Source organism: Haliaeetus leucocephalus, unplaced genomic scaffold (assembly GCF_000737465.1).
Source record: "Haliaeetus leucocephalus isolate CR32 unplaced genomic scaffold, Haliaeetus_leucocephalus-4.0 Scaffold848, whole genome shotgun sequence".
Classification (NCBI taxonomy): Eukaryota; Metazoa; Chordata; class Aves; order Accipitriformes; family Accipitridae; genus Haliaeetus; species Haliaeetus leucocephalus.
This window is the reverse complement of record NW_010973284.1, coordinates 17,074,371-17,084,410: the sequence shown is the minus strand read 5'-3', so window position 1 is coordinate 17,084,410 and position 10,040 is coordinate 17,074,371.

The window sequence follows — 10,040 nt, the reverse complement described above, 5'->3', positions numbered from 1 at the left end:
GGTGCGGCGCCCGCAGGAGAGCCGGGTTACCCCGTCCCCGGCGGGAGCGGGGACGTCCGTGCGATCGAGACGTTACCCAGAGGCGGGCTTGTTCTTCTGGCGCTGCGCAGCCCGGCCTGGTGCCCGTCCGTCACCGAGGGGAGAAGGGTTTAATTGCCCTGACGACCGCCTCGGCGGCGCCCGCCCTCCGCGCGCGCTGTGGGCGCCCGTGGCCGTACCGCTCGCGAGGTGCGGGGCGGGAACGGCAGAACGGGCTGTTGTGGTTGTTGTCTCTTTCGGGTGTTCTGGCCCGTTGGGAAGTCGGTCGGGCCGGTCCCAGTCCGCGGAGCGGCACCGCGGGGCGGGCCTAGCCGCCGCCGGCCTGGCGGCGGGGTGCGTGGGGAGGGAAGCCGGCCGGCTGGCCGTGCTGGGGAGCGGGGAGACGGCCAGGGCAACCCGCGCTAGCGACAGCGCAGAGGAGCCCCCACGCCCCCGGCAGCACTTTGCTGTGTCCGAGTCTCTTTCGGAAGGAGCCGGACCGCGTTTCTGCTCTCGGGGGATGAAGGCTGAAAACGCTTACAAGTCGAAGTACTGTTTGTAACGGCAAAGCAGATCCCTGATACCTCTTGAGCAGGAGAAGGGTATGAGTAGGTCTGAGCTTGCGTTTCAAGTGATGAAAACTCTCTTTTCTAACCTGAAATTAATGTAACTTCTTGGTGGTGACAGGTCTCAGGAAAATTAGCCGTTGCTGTCTTCTTTAAAGAGTGTAGCTGTCATTCTTTTTTAAAAAGTTGAAAGAACTTTTAAATCACCACTTTAAAACTATTACCTTTAGCAGTATGTCTCAACACTTAGAATAGTCCTTATAAAATTCTTGGAAGATCCTGTGGCCATGAACTTCAGAACCACTGTATTTACTGTCTTGTCATGACACAGTAAGCTGAAAACAGTCATTTAATAATGGGAAGAGCTATGCGTTTGGCTGATTATTGCTGTGTAGTGGCACTACTGAAAATCTAAAACTTAGTGACTGGGAGGATGATGTAATGAGAAGGAAGAATTCATCATCCTTTTATTTACTTGTCGTGTGGTATTAACTTTTTTTATTTGGCCTGGTTGCTTATTACAACATTCTGTGATCTGTGAAATGGGGCTAGATTTTGTAGCGAAGAGATAGCTGTATTGTAATGGCCACCCTTGTGTGAGTAGTTTCTGGAGGGTTGTTTTTTAAGCGTGGCCAGTGTGCATAACTAATTGGTTAAGGTATTTAAATTCTTCTATTTACAGGGAAATCTGCATTTAAACATAAGGCTGCCTGCTTTCCAGAGTTGCTGGAATTCCAAAAGCAAATAATTGGCATTAATTATCAGAAATAAATTGGCTTTTAACTCTTTTGTTTGGTGTACTTAGTGTGTGCATAGTTCTCCGTAGCAGAATGTGAGCTAAAATTTTGCAAACTATGAACCCTAATGTTAGGAGTTTGGGAATGTAGCTGTATTTGGAAAAGCTGATCAAAGCAGTCGGATACACTCTGCTTTTCACGTGTTGAGGGCAGGGGAATGGTGTGCTTTGGAGACAGAGGCTCGTGCATACAAACTGCAGTAGAAATACAAAGTGTAACAGCTGCAAAGTGGCAATATATAGAATATACATGTTTAGCACTGTCTCGCTTTCCCTCAGAAAGGAAAAAATAACATTATAAGTTGCGTCAAAATAGGCTAAAGAGTTCCAGCATTGTGGATAGCTATTTGGGGGTGGGGGAGTCAATTCTTGCCTTCTGACTCAGCTATTTTTTTCATGCCATTGTAAATGATTGGGAAAGAAGGTATAGAATTTGCACTCACAAAGTATTATTACTGTATTATGTCTTAAACTTTGTGATAGCCATTTCTAGTAGGGAGGTTGGCTTATAGTTTGTGCATGGTATTATGAGCTCTCTGAATTAATGTTAGGTGTCACAGGAAACTGCTATTTAATGGTACAAAAAGTAGGTACCTGCATAATTATAAAATATATTGCTAAGAGTGAAGTAAAGCAGCAACTCATTAAAGTGGTCCTACCTGTGGCAGATAGCAGCCTTGACAGTACATTTCCTTAGCCTGCAGAGTAACAACTCCTGAGATGTATCAGAGGGAAGCTAGAGCATTGGTACAGCTGAAGCACTGGTACAATATGCAGTTAATTAGCTGATTTAGACTTAATAGTTATGCCTTACTATGTTCAAGAAAATCCATGATCAGAATCCTAGTCGAGTTAATTTTGCATCTGTGGATGCAGGAAAAATGCAAGTGTGGGGTAGAATCGGAAGGTTCCCCTTTCAGTAATGAAGGACTTAAAAGCATTAGTGGTTTGGCACAGTGGAATAGGTAGGCAGTAAATGAAAAGGATCAGATGCATCTTGGAAAGAAAAGTATTTTATATAATGAGTATTTAGTGACTGATTGTAAAGTCTCATTTCTAACAATGTCACAGCATGTATGCTATTATCTGAGTACATTGTAACTTAAGAATCTCTATGCAAAAAAAAAAACCCAAACCAAAACAAACAAAAAAAACAACCCACCCCACACCCTAGTTCTTGCTTGCTTAGTATTGTTCTTTCCTTTAAAGATGGCATTGGTCTGAGAAATAAATGAAATACAGTACTTGTGTTACTGCTAAAATGCTTTGTGAAAGAGGAGAGGAAAATATTTAAGTAAACTAGTTTGAACAAGTTTCAGGTGGAAGCTATGAAGGAAGAATCTTCTGTGGTTGAAGGAATTGTGTCATTAGTTCATCTGCTCAGTCTACACACCTATGAATCATTGTATTTCTGTGCAGCTGTAACATACCTACGCTTCAATATGAAAAAATATTTTGTAGGTGCGGGACTGCATTCAGAAAACACTGACTGAATGGAGCTCAAAGATTGGACAAGACCTAAATCAGGTGGGAGAGGTATTATGCATGTTATCCATGTTACACATCAAAACAGAGAAATACGTAGTTGGTTACACCTTTTAAAATATAAATGAATCTATTAAATTTCTGTAAAATTATCTGCAGCTCCAGATAACTTGAAAGAGTATTTCTCACACACACCCTTTTTTTTAATATATTTAGTAAATTTGGAAAGGTTAAGAAATACCAAAGTAAAGAATCCTGTTGATGGCAAGTAAGACAATTCTTAGCAAAATAAAAGTCCTGGTCTGTAAGTTTTGAATTTAATTGTTGGGGAAATAAAAAAAAAAAAAAAAAATCTGTGTACCTTAGAAGTTTGCTGGCATGCTTGTAAAAACTCAATGAAGAATTATCTAAACTATGGAGATGATAAACTAAATAGCTAAAGATCGTCCTGTTTGGAGGGAAAATCTGAAGCGTAGCCTTGGTTGTCTCAGAAATATTTCTGAAGATGCAGAAGTGGGAATTTTTCCCTTAAGAGCTAAGCACTTCCACATAATTCTTAAAACCACAGTCCTGGGCATCTGACGTAAAGATCTCGCTGTATTTGCCTGCTCTTCTTTCACAGTTGCTTCTGAAATTCAGTGAAACAGTAACAGGTTCCTACTAAATACATTATTTGCTCTGTGAAATATTAGCATGTTTCATTAAAAAAAAAAAACACACCAAAAAACTAGAAAAACTTTCATGACTATTTCTTTGGGTTTTGTTACCAGTTCTTGTGTAATGGCAGCGTCAACTGCACATTGCTGCATTCCACACTGGAGTGTGGTGAGGCAGTTACTGCTGAATGATTTGTGGAAGATCTAATGATTGCTCAAGAAGAGAACATAAACATTTGCCTCTAAGATGTAGTGATCCATTTAAAGTTAATTATTTAGGGTAAGCTCAGTTTTACTGTCAAAACATGTTAACTGCATAATTCCAAATTCTTTTATAAATTATACTGGTTTCCAGTAATTAAAAAAAAAAGTTAACTTTTGTTTAAAATGCTGACTGTATGGAATAACTCGAAGACTCGCTTGAGGATTTTTTGGTAGGGTGGCAAAAATTGCTACAGAGTTCTTGGTTGGGGTGGGGTGTGTGTGTACAGTACAAAAATCTCACGTAGGTAAAGACTTAAAGTCAGCTTGTGCCAGCTGACATGAGATGGCAGCCTAGTCTTAAATGAGGTCAGAGGGTGAAGTCTCTGAAACTTTCCTAATTTTTAGTTTCAAAATTACTGTTTTAAATCTGTATTTTACAGCATTTTCACAGGCTTCACTGAAATTACAAGATACTTTTATGCAAAGATGTTCACACTCAACACCAAAACCCCCTAATTCTGATCATGGGGTTTTTTCAGTTGGTCATGGAGTTTTTTTTAAAGCAAGGCATTTTGAGTTGGCACAGTGATCTGTTTACACCAGAAAATCAGAACACTATCTTATTCCAGTAATTCTTACCAGTAATTTCTATATTTTATATTAGGGGTGTATAGGGCCTTTCATATAGCTTCATTTTCCTGACCTACCCTTGGAGATCAAGAAGCATTGGGTAACTTTCTGTCATTGCATTTTTGTACTATTTTTTGTTTCTGACTGTTGTAAGTTTTGGGTTTTTTTTAAATTGCTTAAAAACATTCTTCAAGAACTTACTGTCTCCTCTTGACAAGTTGTTCCTAAGTCTCATGTACTTACTACAGGAAATACTGGAGGTTCTGGAATGTACTGTAGCTCAAGCTATAGAAAAAATAAATCCTGAAGAAAGGGATGAGTTGAAAGTATCAGGTAAGAACATAGTAAAAAATCTGCTGGCATAAAAATATTTAGTATGGAGTCATTAATAGGATGTTCATATATGTATATTTTTTCCACCATGTTTTTTTTATAATTGCAAAGTCAAATGACATCAGTGCACACTGTCATACTGTGGGTAATCAAGAAGTTGGGTAAGAAAGACTTGAATTCATATTTCAGGTTTTAAAGCAGGTCGGCATTTTTCTAGTTAAACTTACATCCCCTCAAGACATTTTAAATGTATTTTGTGAATCTTTGACTTTTCTGAAGCAAAATATTACAGATAATACTGCAATTAAGAAATAGCATTGGAAGCACATTTATTTGCATAATTTTTCCAGGTTGAATATGATGAACTTGAAGGAGGCAGTCCAAACTAACACTAGTACATTTTGAGTCTCAGTAAGTTGTGAAGAGGTCTGTTTGTACTATTATATTCGGGGTTTTTATACAGGTTGTTACGGTTATTGCTTAGTGTCTTGATGCTTAAGTCCTAGCTTTACAGCTTATTAGATCATCTAACTGGATTTCTTGTTCTGAGACTGCACAACAGCTTTGAAATTTAAGAGAACAGTGTCTTTATTGGGAGTCACCTTTCAGAAGGTTGTTTTTTCCAATTTTTTAAGTAATTGGTGTATATTCTAAGAACCCTTTACCCAAGAACTCATAAGTAGTGTATATAGCAAAAGTAAATAGCTATATATTTAGTAATAGCTGGCTTGTTTAGTTATTGATTTTCAGTTTCTTCGAAAATAGCAAAACTCTTCGTCATTGGATCCAACTCTTCATCTATCAGAGATGCAGTTGACCTGGGTAAGTGTGAAACTCAGACTTCTGGTAGGGTTTCTTTACTTCAGTATTTAGAAATAAAATTAGAACCTTTTCCATCTAAGAGGTGTATGTAGTGACTGTCACAAGTGTATCCTGTTTTCCTATTAAGAAAGACTTAGGTTGTCAAGTCTAGTTACATGTTGGTTCAGTCAGTAAACTTATTAAATGTGCATCATTGTAACCTTGGGTCCAAAAACTCAAATCTGATTCCTTGCTCCAAGCAGGAGCAAGTTTTTATTCTTTCACACAAAGCTTGTTAAAAAGTGAATAGCATGTGATGTTTTAGTAACAGTGACACAGTAGTTCTTGCCAGTTGTTTTTAATATTATGAACTTTGCTGCTAACTGTGCAGTATTCCAGAGATTTTTTAGGAAATAAAACAGTGCTGCAAGCAGCTGATGAAATAGTTAAGTTTCCTTGACAATACAATAAAATGGCTGTACTGATACATAAGTTTTGTTAGCCTAAGGTAGCAGTAATTGTGAGCAGCAGTGAACTTTACCACTTTGGAATATTGTTGGGCATAAGGGGTTACCAAAAGTCAAAGTGTCAGCTATCATTCTTTTCTGTTGATACCCCAGTTAATAGCCTCTTCATTGTAAATTGTAGTACCATTTGTTAAAATTATGTTGATAGAATCCTGTTCCAGAAGGAAATAATTTATTTAGCTACTTTTATTCTTTTTGGTGTGAAGAGGAAGCCTCATGACTTGCATCTTTCCTAAAGCTCAGTGATACTCCCAAGACTTGCTACTTCTCTCTGGCAGTTTAAATCTCCACATTTGGTGTGCTTTTAGTCTAACTCCTCATATATCTCAAATAATTCTCCTAGTCCATGCCCTGTACTTGAGTTATAGTTTGGAGTGAAAATTACAAATTTTGGAAGAAATTAAGGAATCAAGAATTGTATGTCACCACTGTCTCTAGAGAAAAATTCAGTTTTAACATTGAAAAGGAGAAAAAAGTGTCACACTTTGTTTGGTGGTGAGGGTTTTGTTTTCTTGTTGTCCCCCCATCCCCTGTTGTCGTCCCCCCCCCCGAGACCTACAGTTGTAACTTGGCCTTCAGCTGTATGTTTGATGGTTTGCTAAAAACTGATACACTCAGAATTTCAAACAGTGAATGGGAAACTAGCAGAGTGAAGCAGAATGTGTGGTTTTTGCTGAATTTGAAGAGTCAGGCTGCTTATGTTTGTATCTTACAAAAGATTTTGCAGTGTCTCTGTTCTTCTTCCTCAGCATGTCATGCCCTTGGAGTCGCTCAGTTAGACTCAGTCATTATTGCCCCACCTCCTGTTGAAGATGGAACTAGCCTCTCCTTGGAGTATTTGCAACCTTATTGGCAAGAACTTGAAAATCTAGTTCAAAACAAAAAGATTGTTGCCATAGGTACCTCTGACCTAGATAAAACACTGTTAGAGCAGCTGTATCTGTGGGCACAGGTGAGAACAAACTTCCTGCTTGTAGTATTTCTAGGACAGAGTAACTGTTTTGTTGGCTGTCACACTGTTATAGATGGGTTTATATGTAAAATATTAATTAGCCCTGTTATTTTTAGCATCTTGTGGATGGTCGCCACGTTGCTCAAGGTAGGGGAGGCTCAAAGTGTGACTCACTTTTTCAGCATGCTTATGTACAGACCAGCAAAAGCTGGAAACCACAGGTCTGTTCAGTAGCAGGTTCCTTGAAGTACTGAAGGTTTGAGTTTTGAGTGCCTTTATATTATAAGAAGGAGTATTAACAGTACTTTTAAACCTTCAAATTTATTCCAGTGACTCTGAAAACAGCTGTTTTCACTTTAAGCTGTGTTATGAATGGAGGGATTTCCCCTTGGAAAAATGCTGCTCGAATGCTAAGCTTAAATGCAAAGAGGAAGACAGACCGTGAATGAAGTGGCACAATACTTTGTTGTCCAATGTGACTAATTGCCTCTTAACATTTGAGTGATGGAGGTCTGTACTAGTATGTGCCCATGCTCATGTAAGCTTGTGGATTTACTGTTTCCTTATTAGTTCTTTCAATACTCCTTTTACAACATTTCTTTTGCGGTATGTGAACATACTGTATCTGCATAAGAGGTCCTGCTGAGAGTCCTGATTTGTGCTCCTTGCTGTTTTGTGTATACTGAGAGGAGGGTAATTGAGGGGATTAATGACCACCTGCATGGTGATCATGAATGCAGTTTGTGATGAGCAGAGAAAGAGTCAGTGGAAGAGCATCCTTTTTAAATTAATCTGATTTAGACACTTATCTGAAGGCATGGAAGACAAGAAATTATATATCCTTTACAAAAAATTGTCTGGATTTTTTATTGAAGTATTTTTCAAACTAATGCCCCTATAATGGTTTTACTGGGGGGGCGGGCCAGGATGACTGCTACTGTTTAGGGAGCACAGCAGACAGGAAGCTGGAATGGGTTAGTACTCAACTTGCTGTGGCAGCACCTGAAGTTAGATCCTATTTGTTTTGGGCTCTGTGCTGCAGGAAATTGCAGATAGGAGTTGCCTGTTCAGCATCATGCAGAATTAAATTAGCTTTCTTCATACCTTAAAACAATGGTCAAAGGCAAACTGTTCAAAGCAAAATTTCTGTTCTAATAGAGGGTATGGGGGAAACAGCTAAAGTACATTAATATTTTTTCTTATAAAATTATTTTGCTATTTTCAGGTGAAACCAAGTAGTAATCAGGTAAACCTAGCCTCCTGTTGTGTGATGCCACCTGATCTCACAGCATTTGCAAAAGAGTTTGACATACAGCTGTTAACTCACAATGACCCAAAAGGTAAGGCTTTGCCAGATTAGTGAACAGAAGACTTCTAAATGCATTTATTCGGTACAAAATCAGGAATAATCTTTCTCTGAACTTCAAAGTTCGTTACGCTTGAATCCTGAACAAAGGATTCTAAAAGTTTCTCCTCTATAAAATATTTTTATTTTAAATTCTTGCTTCTTTTTCAAGGAAGGGGGGAAAAAGGCAATCTTGCAGCCTTGGATAGTTTATTGAAATCGTTTTAATCAGAGAAAAGAAAGTAAATAGCAGAACAAACTACTGAGAAATTTGTACTACATATGTTCAAAAAATAGCTTATTTCCACAAAACATAGAATGAAATGGCAGTTGTATTGCTGAAGGCCAGTAAATGACAAATGAAAATCCACTTTCCTGGAACTTGTCTGTGAAATAGCTTGCATAGAAATGTTGATGGTCAGTTGATTTTTTTGAGTAGTTTGGTAATGTTAGACATGTAAAATCACTACATGTTAAGCAGGATTCTTTCAAAATAGTGACTTCTTAAAATAACATTATTTCAAAAAGAGTTGGTGCAAATTCTTTACCTGTTTTGTGCAGTGATTGATTTACTAAATGATTGAAGGACTTAGAGGCTTTCCTTTAGACTCTAGAACTCTGTTACCAGCTCCCTAGAATATTCTGGGATATTAGTTTCTCTCCAATATCATCTAATCTTCTTCACTATAACGATGCCTTAAATGTCTTGCTGGAATTGTAAGCAAGAAGTCTTAATATTTAGTTCATTCCTTCCCTACATTCTTCCCTATGACCAACTATTAATGATGATCATACTTTTCCTTCCTTCCCCTTTCTTCCCATTGTCCCCCTCCCCCCAAAGAAAAAAGTATATGAAATGTTATTTATGAAGTATGTGCTTTATAGTACCACTGTTGCAACTAACGAATTTCATCGGTGCTTGAGCATGTACCAGCACTGCTCTGGCAGTATGCAAGATGAACTACCATTCAATCTGACAATTTCCATGTCCTGTGAAGTCCAAAGTGCAACTTGCAATTTAATAAATATTCTTTATCGGGAATCATGAAATGAAGGAGGAGGAGGATGTGGATAGAAAACAAAGCAAGTAGTGATTCCTTTATGCATTGTTTGCTAACCTTAACTTTTCTGTAATGGGCAGCTGAAGAGTATTGAGACTCTCTTTAGGGAACACTCTTCATCTAAGAGATTGTTCCCTTGACTGAATTTCCAGAGGAAACTAGGAGGATTTGTACTTGCCTGCCTTTTCTGCTTTGTGGCATTCAAGCCCATTTTTCTTAATGCTTTCTGGGCCTGTGCTTATTATGAGCCCAGTTATGGGAGATGCTATAAATGTTGAGCTTTCAGTGACTGCAGAGGTAACTGAGAATGCTCAGTACTTTGCTGATTTCAGCCTTATGCTTTACACACCCCTGGCTTGTCTAGCTATCTTCTCAAATTTAATTGTCATTTTTTTCCTGCAAATGGCTCTGCTGATCATCTCCATTTGATATTGTAGAAATCTCAGTTAATTAGTTTTGTGGGAAATACTCAGTGTTGCAAAAAAGGTGTCCAGAAGATTTCTTCTGTAATATTCAGCTGCTTTTACCCTACGTGCGTTCTGGAAGAGTGCATCTGTGGAGTACCTGGCACTGCTTAAGATTTTTGACTGTAGGACAGTGTTGCTTTCTGCGGCTCTTTACGTGACACTATTTAAAGCATGAATATCCTTTTTTAACTTCAGAATT